The sequence below is a fragment of the Xenopus laevis genome, chromosome 7L (assembly GCF_017654675.1).
Source record: "Xenopus laevis strain J_2021 chromosome 7L, Xenopus_laevis_v10.1, whole genome shotgun sequence".
Taxonomy (NCBI): domain Eukaryota; kingdom Metazoa; phylum Chordata; class Amphibia; order Anura; family Pipidae; genus Xenopus; species Xenopus laevis.
Window position 1 is genome coordinate 45,119,140 of NC_054383.1, and position 22,102 is coordinate 45,141,241.

The window sequence follows — 22,102 nt, forward strand, 5'->3', positions numbered from 1 at the left end:
TTATTGCCAGGTGCACTGGGAATTAAGGAGTTAAGACAAGTCTATTACAGCATTTTTTACTTTGTCACAACTCCATGATGACCATCAATAATAGTTGAATAAGAACTGATGGAGAGATAGATTTAATTAACCCTTGTGTCAGCATCTCTGTATTGCTGCCTGTTTTTGTGCTAATGGACCACTCTGTAAAACGTCCCTAGAGCACACGCTGGCTCAAGCCGCTCGACCAGTGAAGAAAAAAACAAGAATAAAAAATTCTATTCATCAGAAAGTCCATCTTCTGTGTTTCCAATAACTTCATGTGAAAAAAGCTCTAGTCTAAAGCAGTCATCCACCAAATCAACCAGCAACAAGATTTATATGTTGTGTCAGTGGACAATTTAAACCAGTCCGCAAGGCTTATGTATAAATTATACAATACATTTTAGCCTGCATCTCCCTGCAATGTATTTAATACAATGGTTTTGTATATGTTATGTGTCCTGTGGTGCCATTACATTTACCCCACAAAATAACTTTGATGATATAACAAAAAGGGTAAAAAACTATATACATGGCTGCATTTAATTTCAAATATTTTCAAAAGGATGATTACATTTATATCTTTACAGGGCAACAAAATGATATCCATCAATTCTTGATTCACAAATAAACAGATATTGTTCCCATTAATGAACCTTCAATAAAAACCCCCATTTTATATTGTTTTAAATGGTCCCCTAATACCACAGTTGCAAGAAATATATCAGTCTAGGGCTCTAGGCTATTATCTTGAATACAGCTAATAATTCACAGTTGTATTTTTTATATTAACACAAATACATCAATACTTTCAGCTAATTTCACACTCAGTAGGTGGAGACAGTTTATGTTTAATCAGACTGCCCAGGTGTCACTGAGCTCACTACTATATGACACATATTTGTTTCAGTAATCTGAATTCCTGCTGTTCAACCTGCATAAATTATGTCTTAATTAATCTCGTATTTATGACTATATTTGTAAAGTAAATGGAGTTCAGCTTCAGAAGTATATTTAAAAATTACCGTGGAGCTTTAGAGTTTTGTGATTGCTTCCTGAAATACTTATATTACTTAATGTTTTTAAATACTGTGTATTTGTAGATTTTTGTTGAAAGGCGAAATGCCTCCAATTTATTCTATGGAGCCTATTTATCAACAGTGTCATTTTTGTGGTTTTAGTGGTTTTTGAAACCACAAAAAACTAATTTTTTATTATTTATTTATTAAATCTTGATTTTTTTTCCTGGTCTAGGTGAAATTCAAATTGAACATGGAAAAAAAAACGTGAATGTTTAGAGCTTTATCGTACCCCAAATCTGCTAAAAATCTGAGTCTGAAAATACACCATCTCAAACCCCTTGAGGTCATGTAGAAGTCAATGGCAGATGAAATTGTTTTTTGACACCATGATCTGAGCTGGGGTTTTCGTCTGAGAATCCTAAAAAGTTTTCGCAGTGAAAACTCAATGAACAATTGGAATTGATGCTCGATTTTGTTGTGATGTTTTGTCGATCTGTTTTGAGTTCAAATTATAGAAAGGAGTTTGGTCGGATTTATTTTCATAACAAAATTTGATTAATTTGCATTTTAGTAAATGTTATGAATTTCAAGAGATTTATTTAAAAATCAGAATAAGAAAAGTATGAACGGCAAATCATGCAGAATGATTCGCTCAAAAATATGAATACCTCCACAAATACAAAACCCCTTAATAAATCTTGAATTTTTACAGCTTTTAATTAAAATTAGAAAACCAAATCAAAATTCGATGTTAAAATATGTATTTTTTTCTTTGACATCATGGGGGTTATTTATCAAAGGTTATTTTTAAAACTCTAATAAATTTAATTTTATTCACAATTCGAATGGTATGTTATTTATGAAAAAATTCGAACATCTTAAGTTCTATTGAATAGTCCTGACCAAAAACTTGAATCGAATTTGAATTGAGTTTTCTTCTGAAAAAAAACTCAACTTTTGCTTGTCAAATAAATTTTTACTTGCAAAATTTTTTCCCTCCAATTAGAGTGTATGGGATGTCATTTTCTAAGCAAAAATTGGAAAAAAACTTTGCTCTTCATTACTATTAACTTTTTCAAATAGTTCAAGGGACCTCTGCCATTGACTTCTACATGAACTCAGCAGGTTTTAGGTGGAGAATAGTCAAATTAGAACTGTTTAGAAGTTGAGGTGTGATAAATCTCACATTCAAATTCGAGTTGGTGGTTTTAAATTCGACTTTGTGAGTTTTGACCAAACAAAAATCCGATCAAATGTACCATTTGGACCTTAGTAAATCTGCCCTTAAGTTATGTATGAGGGCATATTTCATTGCATATATCAATTCTATGTAGTGACATAGAATTTTAAATAAAGCTATAACAGCATTAATACTGTTTATACTAAACATTCAGGAAAAGGTGAATTTTGGCTGAATTATAATTGAGAAAAACTCAATCTCCTTTTTAAAAATATAAGTATACAAGTTTGAAGTCTGGCACCGTTACTGTGTTCTCTGCGTGTGTAGGTATATTATAATTCAAAAGGGCCTAATGTTCAAGAATAAATTACCATTATGACATACTTGCTGCACAATGCAGCATTTCCCCCCAGTATACCCATTTGAAGAGCAAAAGAGGTGCTATAAAAGTTATGCAAGCTACATCTACATTATGTGCATCACATGAGCAGAGTATGAATATTGCTTTAACTGTGGGCAACTTTGCTGAACACTGTGGGGCAGATTTACATATGGTCGAATATCGAGGGTTAATTAACCCTCAATATACCACTGCCGAAGGTAAATCCTTCGACTTCGAATATCGAAGTCGAAGGATTTACCGCAATTAGTTCGATTGAACGATCAAATGAAAAATCGTTCGATCGAATGATTAAATCCTTCGATTCGAAGGATTTTAATCAATCGATCGAACTATTTTTCTACGACTAAAAAACCTTAGAAAGCTTATGGGGACCTTCCCCATAGGCTAACATTGAGGTTCGGTAGGTTATAGGTGGTGAAGTAGGGGGTCAAAGTTTTTTTTAAAGAGACAGTACTTCTACTATCGAATGGTCGAATATTCGAACGATTTTTAGTTCGAATCGTTCGATTCGAAATCGAAGTCGTTGTTGAAGGTCGAAGTAGCCAATTCGATGGTCGAAGTGGCCAAAAAAAACATTCGAAATTCAAAGTTTTTTTTATTCTATTCCTTCACTCAAGCAAAGTAAATCTACCCCTGTGACTTGCATCTTATATACTAATGGTAGTGTAGTGGTGCAGTATAGACAGGGTGCACATGCTATGTGTATGGTGGTTTTTAACATATGCAGACATATATTTTGTGCCAGCAAATGGTAAATGAGGCCAGGTATCTTTTATCTAAAAAACTTGTTCAAGCTTTTCTTTCCTAATGTAAGTAAGAATGATATTCTGGAATATAAATAAGCTCAAAAGCAGTTTTTTCCATTGATTTCTCTTTGTGGATTTTAGATGAACTTTGACTGTCTCGTTTAATTGACAGTGTGCATAGCCACTAACAATGGGGAGGGAATACATACTGGGAATGTGTTATGATCTGAAATAATTTGCGTAGTCCAACACCATCAGTTTCCTCTTCACACCTAGGCTTTCTTTCATTTTCAGTTATGATTGGTTTTCATGTTCTAACACAGATTTGCCATTCATCTCTCAAAGGACACATGCATTCCAGACACCCAGCATGGATCAGACTAACACAATTTCAGGAAACCGATGTCATTGTGTTGAATAGAGATTATTAAAGGAGTGATGAATAGTTGTGTCTGTTGCTATAGTTTGCTGTTTTTATCATTTGTAAAAAAAAAATATATAAAATATAATTAGGGTCTAATTTTGTCCAAAGCTATCTAATTTCTCCTATGATGGATTGTGCAACTGCTGGAAGATGTAGAAAACATGAAACTATTAAACAAGACAACATCAGATAAACCTTAAGTACTCATAGGTATAAACATGAATCCATATACCATTTAGATATTTTGGTAATACATTTTGGTAAAATTAAAAAGAAAAACCTTGCTAACAGACACAGAATACTCTACAGATGACAAATATATATATATATATATATATATATATATATATATATATATATATATATATATATATATATATATATATATATATATATATATATATATGTCATCTGTAGAGTATTCTGTGTCTGTTAGCAAGGTTTTTCTTATATATATATATATATATATCTTATATTAATCTTTGGCTCCTCCACTACACTTGGCCCCAAGTTTATTGACACCAAAATGATGGCTACAACTTTCTCTAGTTATACAGTATGCATCACTAATGTTTTTTATGACTTGTCAAATCTGTGTTTCCAACACATTTTACAGATGGTTTAGTAGATGACCAACAATCGTGGTGGAAAACATTACTGGCTATATTTTTTTTAAAGGTCAGTGCAATCCCTCTTTCACTTGTAAAGGCTTTAGTCAAAAGGAGTGATCTTAAGATATGCATTGTAATGTAATGGCCCTTACTGGTAAAAACCTTTCATAAAGAATCCCTTTTAAAACAATTGGTACAACTTGTAGCCTATCCAGCAGCCAGGGTGGCTACCGTAAGGCTACGTGTTCCCCTTTATTTCCTCTTTTATTTTCACTTATGATACTTTCTTTGTTGCCTTTTCTTCTATTTTGTCCTCTCCACTCAACTATATAGTTTTCTATATTTTCCTTCCCCATGATTTTTGTCTTTTGTTCCATTGTTTTTCCCTAGTTTCTTTTTATTTTGCTCTGCACATCTTCATCACTTTCCACAGTGTCATATCTATGCAGAGACTGCAACGGGGGGGGGGGGGCAGACAGAGTAGGAGGCAAGAGAGGTTAGTGGAGATGTTGCAGGTGACCCACAGTACTCTCAGAATGGAGGGTGTACAGTGATTTTGTGCACATTGTGTTTCACATGCGATACCTTGGGTGGGGGTGGCCAAATTGTGCTCCTGCTCCTCCTTTCACAACTATCTGCAAACCCTATATGCCTCAAGTCTCTCCCTTTACATTTTCTGCCATCTGTTTTCTTTTTTGCTTTTCTTTCTTTTGACACTTTGCTCTCCTCCTCCGGTCACATGTATTTTCTTGTTTACTTTTCTCTCCATTTCCATTTTCTGCTGTCTTCTTTTCTCAGCTCTCCTTTTTTGCTGCTCTCAACACCTTCCTCATCTGTCTTTACTGTTTTCCAATTCTCTTATTCTTTTACTTCACCCTACACTTTTTTACATGCTTGGTTATCCTCTTCTTTACTTTTCTCTTGAACCATTTGCTGCATCCCTATTTCTTGTTCTGTGTCCCTTTGCCCCAGTTCATCATTTTATTGTGCTGTCTCCCTTCTATACCTCTAGAATCTCTTTGCCTAAGAATAAGCATTTACAAATGTGACCCCTTTTCTGGCAAGGTGCCATTTTATACAGAGGATGAATTTTATTGGTTAGTCACTTTCTAGCCAATTATTTGCTTAGTTTATTTTTGGGCACTTTCCCTTCTAGCATGCAGGGTCCAGGGTTTGCTTCCCTGAGCACATGGCATTATACTGTCCCCAAGGATGTGCTATCCCAGTTTGCTTATTTATTACTATTTCTCATGATAAAGAGCAGCTTCTGATCAGGGAAGTGCAATGCTTATGTAGGAGAGCTCTCCACACTTCTCTCTTCTGTATTGATTCTGTGTAAGGAGGGGGACCCACCCTCTGTGAGCTGACAGGAAGGAAGAGGGAGAGAGAAAGTGCTGCTGGGAGAGAGAATCAGCAAATTACAAAAGGGTACATACTCCCAAAGTTTGTGTGTGGGAAACTTAATAGGGAACCCCAGTGGCAGAAAAACACGCTCTCTTTAGGGTGCGAAAGGAAAGGGGGTCCTTGTCAGGTCTCTGAAGAACAAAGCGTCCTTGTCAGGGCTCTGAAGAACAAAGCGTGCTCTTCTCAGGGAACGGAAAGCCAAAGCAAGTCCTTCTCAGGACGTTAAAGCAACTGCTACATAAGTGGGGATTCCCCATAGCAGCTCAGAGATCATCAGCTGCATTTATTCAGTGAAGTTGCTCCTGGCTGGCAGGCTACCTGTAATCATACCACCCAACTGTCCCTTTTTCAGAGGGACAGTCCCTCTTTTGACAGCTCAACCAGCAGTCCCTCATTTGTACTGGAAAGTCACTATTTTCTGAACAGCCATAAAAAGAAACAAAGTTTCTAACTTAATTGGCTTTTAGCAGAGAGCAAAGAACACCTAACAGGTGCAAATAAGATACTTTGTAACAATGTTGAGAGACAAAAAACAGTTTAGATACAGAGAAATATTTTCAGACTTTCATAACCTGCTAAATTTTGTTAAATTAACATAGTAATTAGGGGGTGTGACCACAGACAGGGTTTGGTCAAAAAAATTTGCTGCGCTACATGCAAAAATTTTTTTTTACTTCCAACATGTTGGGAGGTATGCCTGTATCACTGTAATTTAAAGGTATAGTGTATTGCGCATCAATGAAGTTCCCAGGGAGGGGTATTTCAGTTCAGCCTGTCCTGACCTTGGGTGGAGGCACGCCATATTAAAGTGTACCTGCTCTCCCATGTAGCGGAGGCACAGGACTCCTGTAGCGTCACACACAACTAAATGCATGCTAGATCTCATGCAGTAGCAGAAGAGGGCTATTCTTAGAATGTAGTAGACATTGATGCTATTCACAAAGGTATTTGCCCACATATATGCTCCTAGGGACATGCAGAAAGCACCAATGCACCCATTCAGCTTGGTCTGCTAAACTGCATGCAATTGCACAGGGATGATAGGGACCCCTATAAGTACCACCATCCTGGTTTACTTTAATCTATTGAATCTGGTATGTCTGTGTAAAAAATAAATGTTCTGTTCTGTAGAAATGCAAAATCCATCCCAAACTGTAGCTTTGCATATCAGCACTGCACTGGAGCGAAATGCTTTGTCACTTAATTTGCAAAAATGGGATCAGCAGTTGAACATATTAAATTGTATATCAGCAGAATTTCTAACACTTTGTAGTTGGTCCTATTTTTAGTTCCTTTTTGTTACATGATTATTTGACCGTAATAGAGCAAGCTGTTTAATATACTATTTTTTTATTTCTTTAATGTGATGTTTACCAGATATATCATGTATGCATCAGAGGACAGTCATTAAAAAATAAAACAGAGGAAGGTGGCTTATGTAGCTGTGTGTGCAATCATTGACACTGAAGTTACCTGTGATTTACAACCCCATAGGAGCTGTTTTGCTGTATGATACATACCAGAAAACAATTTCTTCAGTAGGAATGTCTTATGCTTTTCTTAAAACAAGATGTTTAAAGGGCATCTAACACTGGTTTTAGATGGATTTTTGTACAGAAGCCTCCCAAGTTTCCTCTTAGTATCCAGTAGTGATATATCACAGGGCAATGCCGCATCACTGACACCAGGGACTTAGGTGACAAAATTCAGAAAAACAAGTAGCCAGAGTGGACAGATTCAATGGCATTGATATTTCCCTCCTTATAGCTTCACTAAGGTGATATTACAATACATGCCACTCAGTAGCGATGAATTTTAACATTGACTCTCTTACATAGACTTTTTACGGGGAATGTAAACTCTGTTTGCTCAACCAAGCTCACTTAGTTGTTGCTGGACTGCAAATGTCATCAGCATCAGGGCTGAAATGATATATAAGCTGAAGACACATGTGCCTAGGGCACTGGGCGTGCACCAGGTCTGGACTGAGAATTAAAATAGGCCCTGGCATTTCAGGTACACAGAGGCCCAATCAGCCCACACAGAGCCCCAAACAGCCCCCACCAGCCCACTAAATAGTGACTTTCTATGGGACCTTATAGCAGCCCCTCTGGCATTTGCCAGAACCCACAGATTCCCAGTCCGGGCCTGGCGTGCACCTCTTCTTTCTACTTACACACAGACAGGGCCCTCATCCCCCACCACTTTTGATCACTTCCTCCCTCCCGCACATGCACACGGGGGAGGGGAACAAGGTGGCTAGCTGGATTGCCTGGGGTGCCCGGCTCTGCTCAGCATAAATATATTATCAAAGGATAAGGTTTGCTGGGAGCTGTAGCCCAGCAATATCAGGGTTTTATTCTTAAAACAGTATTGAGCAAAAAAAACATTCTTCTATAGAGAATTTGGGACACAATGGGACAGTTTTATGGAGGGTTTCAATTACAGTTGCCACCTGTCCGGCTTCGACCCGGACAGCCTGGTTTTTTGAAGGACTGCCTGGGTCAGAACTGCCTGCCCGGTTTTCCAAATTATGAAAACCGGGCAGGATTCCCTATGATTGACACGTTGATTGTGCGCCCCCAATGTCACTGCTCAGCATCATGGTCCGCCCCCTCAGTGGCACAGCCCTGCCCCCTGACCGGTCTCCATCAAGCTAAAAGGTGGCAACCCTAGTTTCAATACCCTTTAATGTACACTGGAAATACAGGTGTTATGTATCATGTTACAAAATAAGTAGTTTCTCAGTATTAATTCACTCCAAATACCAAAATGGTATTGGATATTTACCAATATTCTAGAAAATCCACATAGAGGTGTAGGGGAGCTATGTACACTTTGTCTGTCCTCTGAGTTGTTTTGTGCAAGGAGGGGGAAGAGTCACCACACCTTTGAGCTGACAGTAAGGAAGTGCTGGGAGAGAGAAGCAACAGAGTGAAAGCAAGGTTCTGCAAAGTCCCAGATATCACTGTGTGTGAAATATCAGTAGGGAAACCCAAGGGCGTATTTATGTTAAGGCATTCGAGGGCCTCTGCAGGTTTTGGGGGGGCAGCCCTGCCTATACATTTATCTTTTAAATTTAAAAAAAAAAAATTGCCCAGCCTCTCCCACAGTCCGGTGAAAGAGCTGGGTGGGGATGTGTGCAAGGGGTAAGGGGGCAGGATGGTTGGCGGAAGTGATGTCACGTGCGCACATCCCACGCTTCACGTAGGGGGCGTTTTATGTCCGGTGCCTAGGGCAGCGTCAGACCTAGATACAGTCCTGCCCAGTGGCTCTATTTAGGGTGTGGAAGGAAAGGGGGTCCTTGTCAGCGCTCTGAAGAGCAGAGCGTCAGGGCACAGAAAGCCAAAGGGAGCCCTACTCAGGACTCTGAAGAATCTGCCACATAAGTGGGGGTTCCCCTCAGCAGCTCAGAGATCACATTTGCATTATTCTATGAAGTTGCTCGTGACTGGCAGGCTATATATCATGGTTATTTAAAGGTACAGGGTTCTGCAAATAAATCCATCAACCTTTCCTCTGTGTGATTGCGAATTTGATTGCGAATCAGGGAGGCTCCCAGGGAGGGGTATCATAGCCCAGTCTGTCCTGACCCTGGGTGGAGGCATACGGAACGCATTATAGGACATCCTGCAGTGAAATACCTGTCCTTCATGCGATGTCCTATACCTTTGGAATAGCACATCGGTTGCTTTTACCATCACTCATCGTCCAAATCTGCAGTCACACCCCCGTCCTCTACCCTCCCTTCTCAGCCGTCAGTCATTTGAACTCCGCCCTCAGCCTTCTGCCCTCAGTCTTTCGCCCTCAGCCCTCCATCCTCTGCCCTCAGTCTTCCGCCCTCAGCCCTCCATCCTCCTCCCTCAGTCCTAAAATGCGTTCTGTAGAGGCATGCAAAATCATAGTTTACCTACTCTCCCCTGTAGCGGAGACACAGGACTCCTGTAGAACCACAAGGAATAGAATCAGTGCTAGATATCTTGCAATAGCAGAAAAGTGCTACAGGCATTTCATTTGAGTTTGATTACAAGAAATAAACAACACAAACCAGAATAATGTGCAAATATACTTGAGAATATTCTTGTAAACCTTGAATAGTTGGTATTCATTAAAGAAAGAAGTGGACAGGAAAAAAATTGCCAAATTAAAGCCGGTGAGGTTTATTGGAAGTCAATAATAATAATTGTTTCTAACTACTTTAATATGTATTTATTTGACCTGTTCATTAAAATATTCAAGTTTTGTAGCTTCATTTAAAATGAATAAATGAAACAATGTGCTTTATAATTTTGCTCATGCTCAAGAAAGCATATGTAGACATATATATATATAGCCATTCACAGTGCGGTTCTCCTAAGTGGTTTGTTGCAAGTAAAAACAGTGCCCCCATTCACAAAGATGCTGACTAAGCTTCCCGTTAGGTTGGCACTTTGTTCATGTACACATTTATCCATAAATGAAAACAGATACATTTTGAAATTCATCTGAAGTTTGCCAAGTATGTTGCATATCAGGAAATAAACTAGTGCTGATGCTTTCCTAGAGGAATTTCATGTTTTTTATGGATTAGTACATTAAATCCAACATTTCATTACCTACATCAGGCACATAACATTTGCATTTAGCTTTCTTTGCATTTTTGCTAACTCAGACTATGTCTGTCATAATGAAAAACAACAAATGGTTAGATAGAGATGAGATTAAAATGCAGCCCATCTTCCTCGATAGATATTTGGTGCTGATTACTTTATAGGGAAGTCCTCTCTTTTTTGTTCATTTCCTGAGAAATGATAACACACAAGAGCCCAGCATAAAACATTTTGCATCTCTCATTTTAATTCCAACTGAAATGAAACTCGGGATGTATAAATTTAATAGCACAAAGGCAATATAAGAAGTTACACATCTGTCTAAAAATATTGTTTTTTCTTTAATATATTTTTTATAATGAAGTTCAGCTGCAATCATACATATATTGTCATAACAATGTATATAGTCTGTTTATGTAGTAGAACAGCTCTCAGTGGGCTAGGCTAGGCTGACTGGGGGTTTAACTTTTACATTCTGCTTTCCCCTACATTGCACTATAGTATAACAGGTATGGGACCTGTTATCCAGAATGTTCGGGACCTGGGGTTTTCTGGATCTTTTTGTAATTTGGATCTACATACTTTAAGTCTACTAGAAAATCATGTAAACATTAAATAAACCAAATAACCTGGTTTTGCTTCCAATAAGGATTATAGTTAAGATCAAGTATAAGGTACTGTATAGTGATATGTTGTTTGTCAGTGCCAGTGCTCCTAAAAACCGAATACACCCTTAGAGAACTACGCATGGAGAGTGTTCCAGACAGAAAAAGTTCTTTAGTGAATTGGGATCAGCTTTCATGTTGTGGTGCATCTAGCAGCCACAATTAGAGGTATAAAATAACTTTTAGTAAATGATGCAACAAATGCTATTCTGTTTTTTTTATTATTTCACTTTTTGTTCTACAGCTCTCCAGTTTGGCATTTTAACAGCAACAGTTGAGAGGCTGGAATATGAATAGGAGAGGGAGTGAATGTAAAGATAAGTAATAAAAACCAGTTACAATAAAACTGCAGTCTTACTGAGGTCAGTGACCCCCATTTGAAAGTTGGAAAGATTCAGAAAAAAAGCAAATTCAAAAACTATCACAAATAAAAAAAATGAAGACCAATTGCAAAGTTGCTAAGAATTGACTATTCTATAACTTACTAAAAGTTTACTTAACGGTGAACCACCCTTTTAAAGGCAAACTAGAACATAAAAATGAATATGGATAGGTTTGTCTGTAACATAAACTGATGCTGTGCTGCCATGTAGTAATTATCTGTACTAATTAATTATACTGTGACATTTATATTCTATGTGTACTGTATATTGTGAGTGTGTCCCTAAGCTAAGTAAGTGACAGCAGCACAGAGCATGGGCAGTGAATTAGCAGAAAAGAAGATGGGGAGCTAGTGGGGCATCTTTGGAGTCACAGATCTTCCCTGCTAAAGGGCTGTGGTTGCTTTGGGCTGCCACAGAAGCACAAAACGTAATGTACAACATTTCTAGCCTACTACTTAAGTTATGCTTTACTTCTCCTTTAATTCTACTGTCACACTAGACTTAGCACAGCCATAGTATTATGTGGATAGTGTAAGGGTTGATTAGAAAGGATAAAGCAAAGCCTTGAAAAAGTGTTCATTTCCCTTTAGATTTTCACACTTGAATATGAATGTGATCCTGGGTGTTTTGCTACCTCGGGTATAAAGAACCCAAAATGCCCAGAATAATGTATGTTTGAATTGCCCTTAATGACATACACTGCATCTGCAAGCTCTCTAGTGTCAGTGGTTCATACAGATGCAAGACTATTCTTCAGTTAGAAAGCTACTTACTGACACCGAAATCATAATTTACAACAGGGAAAATACATTCCAAATTTTGCTTGTTGATAGTAATGTAATTAAGCAACAGCCATAGTGTGGGCATGTAGGTGTAATGCTAACTTGGGCTATACAGACCACAAGGAGTTAATGTCCAGCTAGTTATATGAGCATGGGTTACATTGCGACTCACACTTCAGGATCAGGGCCTTCGCTAAGTGGTAGATTCCCATAAAGGTGTAGTAGAACTACAACTCTCAGGCTACTGTATAGTAAAAATAGAGAATGATTGGATGCCAGGAGGATCTTATTGTAAAACAAAAATGGTGATTTATTAGTCGAAGACAATGACCACAGGTTTACTCACATAGATTGAGGTATTAGCAGATGTAACATCAGATGAGGATAGAACAGGCAGATGAGACAGCATGAAGGAGGTGACTCCCATAAGGCATTGCAGTCAAAAAGTATATAAATTCCCTCAGGCAGATATACCTCAAGGTGGTCCGGATCCCACCCAGTGGAGTGGTCAGGGAGAAGGAGTCTAGCCTGATGCCCTATCCACTGTTGTCCCTTCACTAAAGGCAATCAAGAAGCCTTTGGGAAGCTACTCCCTGCTACAGATCCTCAATGGAGCACACAACTGCTCTTTCTAGATAACCTCTCTATCTTACTCTCCTTGAGTCTATTAAAGAACTATCCTGTTCTAGCCTCATTCACGGTTCCCTGGTCCCCTACTTAATAACTAAAGGTGCTGTCCCTTTAGGGCAAATGCCTTTACTGGGCCTTGGTGTACCCAGGCTCAATGGGAACATCTAGTCGATCAGGTCACCAGCAGCCAAAAATGAAAATCCACCCCTTTCCACACACTAAATTGAAGTGTGGCAGGATGTGGTCATTACACCTCTTGGCCAATAACACTGGTTATGTAAATATAACTATATACATGGGCTTTTGCTCAGCAACTAGGGAAAAGGCGGAAGGGTAGGGATTTAAAGCTATAGGAGCATAGCAATTCCTATAGGTCCTTACATAGGCTTTCAGGAAATACTTGTGATGTATTCCATGATGATTCTGCATTTTTGACCAGAAGTGTTTTATCCACAAGCAGCAATTATGTAGGTGTTTATACTTGGCACAATTCAATAAGAACAGATATGCTGAAGTGTCTCTTTAATAAAATATTAGAGAGGGCCATTTACAAACACACCTACAAGTGTGGGTGCTCTTTAATAGAGGCAGCGGAGAGAGCATATTGATACAATTGACATATTTCATTAAAGTAATTGTATTCAAACATTCTATACCTCCATATGGTTGCCAATGTTGTTGCTAATGCTTCAGATAGATGCATAACCCAGGGAACTGGGAAATCTTGGAGCTGCTGCTACCCTAGACCTGCAGGTAGCTCCAGGGATCCAACAACAGGTTGTGCCAGTAGGGGCACTAGATGTATGCCAAGTGAATTGGATGCAAATGCTTTTGAACAGATAACATCCAAAAACTTCGAAGTGACTTGGCGTTGTTGGAAATATGACAAAACATTGCAATATGGGTACTACATGCACCTGAGTTTACAGTAGCTACACCATAAACAAGCAGCAACCTATTTCTTTTGTTGCGTCATTAACCCGCTACCTTTATGAAAAGTTACATTAATTGGCATCATCCAAGAGCAACTTCAATGGAAGTGTAACTATGCCTTTAAAGATCGCCTGACACTGCAGATGCCTTCGTTCACCAGGGCAGCCTAGTCACTGGCATAATTCATTTTCACAGGCCACAAATTTTTGCCTGCTCTGAGGTTTTTATAGAAAGCTAATAGCTTTAATTAACTATAATTGATTATCCGGTTCGTAAATCATTAGCTAGCAATCACGGCTGTGCTTTTTACACATTAAAAATACATATTGCCATATTTGGTAAGACAGTTTGTTTTTGTAATTCATTTTGCAGAATGACATTAGTTCCAAGCAGCACTGCACCTGTGAGAATACAAGTGACTGTGCGAAAAATGGGACATAAATCATTTCTGCAACAAAGTACCACTTATTAAAAGGAAGGAAAGTGCTGAACACTCTTTAAAGGATATGTATAATATCAGTTCTCAGAATTCCTTTTTTCTGCATGGGTTTAAAGGAGTATAGCCCTAGCTATACCAACATCCTGTTTGCAATTGCACACATGTAAACCCTATTTACTTTGTACTTTGCAAATTAAGAAATGAAGGCAGCACTGAACTGGTTTAACATCCACTTTAGTAGTAAGTGGTTATTCATCACAAAAGTAGTTATCATTGCTGCCTTTCAGTGCTGGGGCCCTGTGTTAGATCCAGGACTCTTCAAAAGAAATGTGCTTTAAAGGTTTCTTTCCACACTTCTAAAAACCTACAGGAAGGTCATTAGGCTCTTAATAAACTTGACCATAGTGTGTATGTTTCTGGCAGTGACCATAGAATGCTGTTTAACGCCTGCTTTGTAATATGTCAGCACTATATAAATGAAGTTTAACAATGTACTTAGTACTTTGTCTGTCTACAGTGCCTGTTCCAAATAGAAGTGACTTTTTCTTAATCAAAGCCAAGCATGAAGACTAAGAGGCAGGACAGATATGTGACAAAAAGGAGATGAAAGGAGCAGGGTTACCTTGCTAATGAAACCAATTGGTCCCCAGGCACTAAAAATTACGTAAACAAAATGGTGTGTTAAAAAATGAAAACCTGATTTGAAACAATTTCCTTGAAATTAAAACTGATCTGCTTTATTTTGGGGTGTGACATGGTCCATCCCCAGACCAAGGCGCTTGGGCTGGGTGTCTATGCTTTGGATGGAGCAAACCTACTTCTCAATTAATCATGCATTAGCAAATGTAACAAATCTGAAGCAGAACTGTTCATAAAGCTTTTGCAAACAGGAGGTCCCCAAATATAACATCTAGCCACCACTAGTAGAACAACTAGTAAAGGTTGGGAACAGGGACCCAATGAACAAGGTTACAGGTCTAGCTACTGTTAAGAAAGTTCGAAAAATGTGAGATAGTCAGAAATATATGCGCTAGAAAGAGTAGTCTGTGCTCCAACAAGGATTGATACCTGCAGGAAGCTCTCCCCTAAGCTATGCTCTAACATTTGTGTGGGGGAGCATTTAGGGAATAGTGATCATAACATGGTCTCCTTTGAGATTCTGTTGCAGAAGCAATTCTATAAGGGAGTAACTAAAACAGTAAATTTCAGACGTGCAAACTTTGACAGTATAAGGGCATCTCTGCAACATATTAAGTGGGAAATGCTTTTCACAAGGTTAAACACAGAACAAAAATGGGAAGTCTTTAAAATGCTGCTTAATAAATATACTTGTCAGTATATTCCACTTGTAAGCAAGGAACGTCGTTGCAAAGCAAAACCTTTTTGGTTCAATAGAAGCGTTGGTGTTGAGGTTGGTAAGAAAAGACGTGCTTTTAAGGCTTTCAAGTTAGCTGGTACAGCCGAAACATTTATAAGGTACAAGGAGGCCAATAAATCATGCAAAGAAGCTATAAGGCAAGCTAAAATTGCTATAGAAAAGGATATTGCAGCAAGCAGTAAAAAAAATCCAAAATTATTTTTTAAATATGTCAATAGTAAAAAAATGAAGCAGGAAGGGGTGGGACCCTTACTATCAGAGGGGGGTCAGCTGGTTGATGAAAACAAAATAAAAGCGCAGATTCTGAACTCGTATTTTTCATCTGTCTACACAAATGAAGAACCAGTAAGTGAAGGTTTCCTTCTTAACACTCCCAATTCTAGTAATACAACTAATGATGCATGGTTCACACATGAAGAAATTCAAAAGAGACTTGAACATGTTAAGATTAACAAAGGTCCAGGGCCAGATGGTATTCATCCCAGGGTAATTAGCGAGCTTAGCTCTGTGATTGCCAAACCTCTTTACTTAATTTTTCAGGATTCATTGAGATCTGGCATAGTGCCGAGAGACTGGCGAATTGCTAATGTGGTGCCTCTATTCAAAAAAGGATCCCGTTCTCAGCCTCAAAACTATAGGCCAGTTAGTCTGACGTCAATATTAGGAAAGCTTTTCGAAGGGTTAATAAAGGATAAGATACTGGACTTCATAGCAAATCATAATACTATGAGTTTGTGCCAGCATGGTTTTATGCGTAATAGATCTTGCCAGACTGACTTAATTTCCTTTTACGAGAATGTAAGTAGAGACCTCGATTCTGGGATGGCAGTGGATGTGATTTACTTAGACTTTGCTAAAGCATTTGATACAGTGCCACACAAAATGTTACTGGTTAAATTAAGGAATGTTGGCCTGGAACATAGTATTTGTACCTGGATAGAGAACTGGCTAAAAGATAGACTACAAAGAGTGGTGGTAAATGGAACATTTTCTAATTGGACCAGTGTTGTTAGTGGAGTACCACAGGGCTCTGTACTAGGTCCCTTGCTTTTCAACTTGTTTATTAATGACCTGGAGGTGGGCATTGAAAGTACTGTTTCTATTTTTGCAGATGATACTAAATTGTGCAGAACTATAGGTTCCATGCAGGATGCTGCCACTTTGCAAAGTGATCTGTCTAAACTGGAAAACTGGGCAGCAAACTGGAAAATGAGGTTCAATGTTGATAAATGCAAGGTTATGCACTTTGGCAAAAATAATATAAATGCAAGTTATACACTAAATGGCAATGTGTTGGGAGTTTCCTTAAATGAAAAGGATCTGGGGGTCTCTGTAGATAACACGTTGTCTAATTCTGGGCAGTGTCATTCTGTGACTACTAAAGCAAATAAAGTTCTGTCTTGCATAAAAAAGGGCATTAACTCAAGGGATGAAAACATAATTATGCCTCTTTATAGGTCCCTGGTAAGGCCTCATCTGGAGTATGCAGTTCAGTTTTGGACTCCAGTCCTTAAGAGGGATATAAATGAGCTGGAGAGAGTGCAGAGACGTGCAACTAAATTGGTTAAAGGGACGGAATTAAATTATGAGGGTAGACTGTCAAGGTTGGGGTTGTTTTCTCTGGAAAAAAGGCGCTTGCGAGGGGACATGATTACACTTTACAAGTACATTAGAGGACATTATAGACAAATGGCAGGGGACCTTTTTACCCATAAAGTGGATCACCGTACCAGAGGCCACCCCTTTAGACTAGAAGAAAAGAACTTTCATTTGAAGCAACGTAGAGGGTTCTTCACAGTCAGGACAGTGAGGTTGTGGAATGCACTGCCGGGTGATGTTGTGATGGCTGATTCAGTTAATGCCTTTAAGAATGGCTTGGATGATTTTTTGGACAGACATAATATCAAAGGCTATTGTGATACTAAACTCTATAGTTAGTATAGGTATGGGTATATAGAATTTTAATTAAAAGTGGGGAGGGGTGTGTGTATGGATGCTGGGTTTTCATTTGGAGGGGTTGAACTTGATGGACTTTGTCTTTTTTCAACCCAATTTAACTATGTAACTATGTAACTATGTACTATGCTAGTCTCAGTGAATAGACTGCAGTGCTGAAGAGAGATTCAGGCTATATTCTTCTCCCTGATTCATTTCTGCTGTAGGGGATTCTACAGCAGAAATGCTAGAAAGAGGATATGAAAACCGCTCAGACTCACCGCAGATTAGGTAAATTCAAAAGCCGGCAATATAATATGTACGTCCGGGTGCAGGAACTTCGGCGTCCCACGCCATATACAAACAGGAATATGGAAGAAGGTAGATTCCGCACACCAGATCATCAGTAAAAAATCACCATCTTTATTCGACCATGTTAAAACACACGCTGCTTGACGCGTTTCGGGCTCAGCTGCCCTTAATCATAAGCATAAGAAAAGGTAGCAAGGGTAACAGTTTAAATAGCTAATCGCTATAGTGACCTCCAATGGTCAGGAACAGGTATTAGGTTACAAAAATTTCATTGGTTACAAAAATTTAAAATGTATCTATCGTAATATATAAAGATACAAATCAATTACAATTAAGACCAAAAAAATATATTATATACAAAGTTGTCACAAATCAATTAGACAATTGATACATTATGAATAGCTACTTAGTTCATTCAAATGAAATGTGAAATATCAAATCTAGTGTTTAACCCATCTGGATTGCGTGTGTGTAGAGTTAGAATCCAAAAAGCTTCACGATTATTTAAAGAAAGGAGTGGATCACCTCCCCTTATGGGGGTAAATACTTTTTCAATTATTTTAACTCCTAAATCCTGAACGCCATGTTTGCTACAGGATTTGAAATGCTTGCCAATAGGGGATTTAATATCACCCTTTTCTATTGCAAGTAAATGTTCTCTTATTCTATCTTTAAGGGGACGAATTGTACGTCCAACATACTGTTTCATACAGCGTTTACATTCAAGTAGGTACACAACCCTGCTACTACAGCAATTATTATATGTACGGTTGTTATATATTTTTCCTGTAACATTTGATTTAAAGTCTGTACTAATCGAAATAACAGAACATGTTTTGCAGGGAAATTTCCCACATTTGTAAGTGCCCTTTGTCGCCAGCCAAGTGTTAGATGGAAAAGAACTTCGACTGGAAACCATGCTCGGCGAAAGTTTGGTTCCCAAAGTAGGAGACCGTCTTGAAATTATTTTTAGTTCACTATCTTGCAAAATTTTTTTCATTATTGGATCATTATATAGAACTGGGATATGTTTACGTACTATTTTACAAATATCATTAAACTCCATACTATATTGTGTACTAAAATAGATAGTGGTCTTATCATTATTGTTAGATGGCGTGGTATTTCTACCATCATGCCTTCTTTCTTTATTTTTATGTAAAAGATTGTGTCTCTCCCTAGTTCTAGCTCGTTGATAAGCCGACTCCACCAAATCCGGAGAGTAACCTCTGTCTATAAGCTTATTTTTTAAAGTGACAGATTGTTCATCATAAAACTCCAATGAAGAGCAGTTTCGTCTGAAACGCAAAAATTGACTAAATGGAATACTTGTCTTAGTATGATGAGGGTGACAACTATCCGCCCTCAGAAGGGTATTACCCGCTGTAGGTTTGATGTAAACTTTAGAATCAATTTTGCCTGTATCAGGTGAACCAATTAACAAAGTATCCAGAAATTCAATGTCAGTGGGATTTTTGTTCAAAGTAAATGTCAAATTAAAGGAATTGGTATTCAGATAGTCCAAAAACATTGTAAGTTCGGTAGGGGTTCCACGCCAAATAAATATTAGATCGTCTATATAGCGACCGTACCATACAATACAGTCGCTAAAAGGGTTACTATCTCCAAAGACGTTAATTTTTTCCCACCAACCCATGTAAAGATTGGCATAGGAAGGTGAGAAAGCAGCACCCATTGCTGCTCCACGTCTTTGGAGGTAGTATGATCCATCAAAATAGAAATAATTATGAGTTAAGAGAAATTCCAAAACCAAATTCAAAAAAGTAATGCAATCCTGAGAATATAATTCCGAATTAATAAGCATATAATTGATGCATTCTAAACCCTTTGAATGAGGAATTGACGAGTATAATGATTGAACATCCATAGTGACCCATGTATATTCCTTAGACCATGTTATGTCTCCAAGAATTGATAATAAATGGCCCGTATCTTTAAGATAAGACTTTAAATTTCTTACAATAGGCTGAAAACATTTATCAATCCAAAATTCTAAATGAAGGCCTTTCGGTTTGGATTGATAAATGTTTTCAGCCTATTGTAAGAAATTTAAAGTCTTATCTTAAAGATACGGGCCATTTATTATCAATTCTTGGAGACATAACATGGTCTAAGGAATATACATGGGTCACTATGGATGTTCAATCATTATACTCGTCAATTCCTCATTCAAAGGGTTTAGAATGCATCAATTATATGCTTATTAATTCGGAATTATATTCTCAGGATTGCATTACTTTTTTGAATTTGGTTTTGGAATTTCTCTTAACTCATAATTATTTCTATTTTGATGGATCATACTACCTCCAAAGACGTGGAGCAGCAATGGGTGCTGCTTTCTCACCTTCCTATGCCAATCTTTACATGGGTTGGTGGGAAAAAATTAACGTCTTTGGAGATAGTAACCCTTTTAGCGACTGTATTGTATGGTACGGTCGCTATATAGACGATCTAATATTTATTTGGCGTGGAACCCCTACCGAACTTACAATGTTTTTGGACTATCTGAATACCAATTCCTTTAATTTGACATTTACTTTGAACAAAAATCCCACTGACATTGAATTTCTGGATACTTTGTTAATTGGTTCACCTGATACAGGCAAAATTGATTCTAAAGTTTACATCAAACCTACAGCGGGTAATACCCTTCTGAGGGCGGATAGTTGTCACCCTCATCATACTAAGACAAGTATTCCATTTAGTCAATTTTTGCGTTTCAGACGAAACTGCTCTTCATTGGAGTTTTATGATGAACAATCTGTCACTTTAAAAAATAAGCTTATAGACAGAGGTTACTCTCCGGATTTGGTGGAGTCGGCTTATCAACGAGCTAGAACTAGGGAGAGACACAATCTTTTACATAAAAATAAAGAAAGAAGGCATGATGGTAGAAATACCACGCCATCTAACAATAATGATAAGACCACTATCTATTTTAGTACACAATATAGTATGGAGTTTAATGATATTTGTAAAATAGTACGTAAACATATCCCAGTTCTATATAATGATCCAATAATGAAAAAAATTTTGCAAGATAGTGAACTAAAAACAATTTCAAGACGGTCTCCTACTTTGGGAACCAAACTTTCGCCGAGCATGGTTTCCAGTCGAAGTTCTTTTCCATCTAACACTTGGCTGGCGACAAAGGGCACTTACAAATGTGGGAAATTTCCCTGCAAAACATGTTCTGTTATTTCGATTAGTACAGACTTTAAATCAAATGTTACAGGAAAAATATATAACAACCGTACATATAATAATTGCTGTAGTAGCAGGGTTGTGTACCTACTTGAATGTAAACGCTGTATGAAACAGTATGTTGGACGTACAATTCGTCCCCTTAAAGATAGAATAAGAGAACATTTACTTGCAATAGAAAAGGGTGATATTAAATCCCCTATTGGCAAGCATTTCAAATCCTGTAGCAAACATGGCGTTCAGGATTTAGGAGTTAAAATAATTGAAAAAGTATTTACCCCCATAAGGGGAGGTGATCCACTCCTTTCTTTAAATAATCGTGAAGCTTTTTGGATTCTAACTCTACACACACGCAATCCAGATGGGTTAAACACTAGATTTGATATTTCACATTTCATTTGAATGAACTAAGTAGCTATTCATAATGTATCAATTGTCTAATTGATTTGTGACAACTTTGTATATAATATATTTTTTTGGTCTTAATTGTAATTGATTTGTATCTTTATATATTACGATAGATACATTTTAAATTTTTGTAACCAATGAAATTTTTGTAACCTAATACCTGTTCCTGACCATTGGAGGTCACTATAGCGATTAGCTATTTAAACTGTTACCCTTGCTACCTTTTCTTATGCTTATGATTAAGGGCAGCTGAGCCCGAAACGCGTCAAGCAGCGTGTGTTTTAACATGGTCGAATAAAGATGGTGATTTTTTACTGATGATCTGGTGTGCGGAATCTACCTTCTTCCAGAAATGCTAGAAACCCTAGAAGGTTAAACCTAATGGGTGTCACAATGCTGTCTCTGCCTTGGCTAGTGACTATTATTTTAATACTACCTTATTTGGATCTGTGAGTATAACCCTGTGGCACCTTGACAATAAAGCCTGTTGTTATTTTGTTTTGCAAGCACCTCTAGTTTTATTTTTTACAAAACAGCAAGTGGTGTAGTTGCTCAATACCCTGACCTCCGCTCTTCCACTTAGCAAAGTCTTATCAAAACTAGCTGGACAAG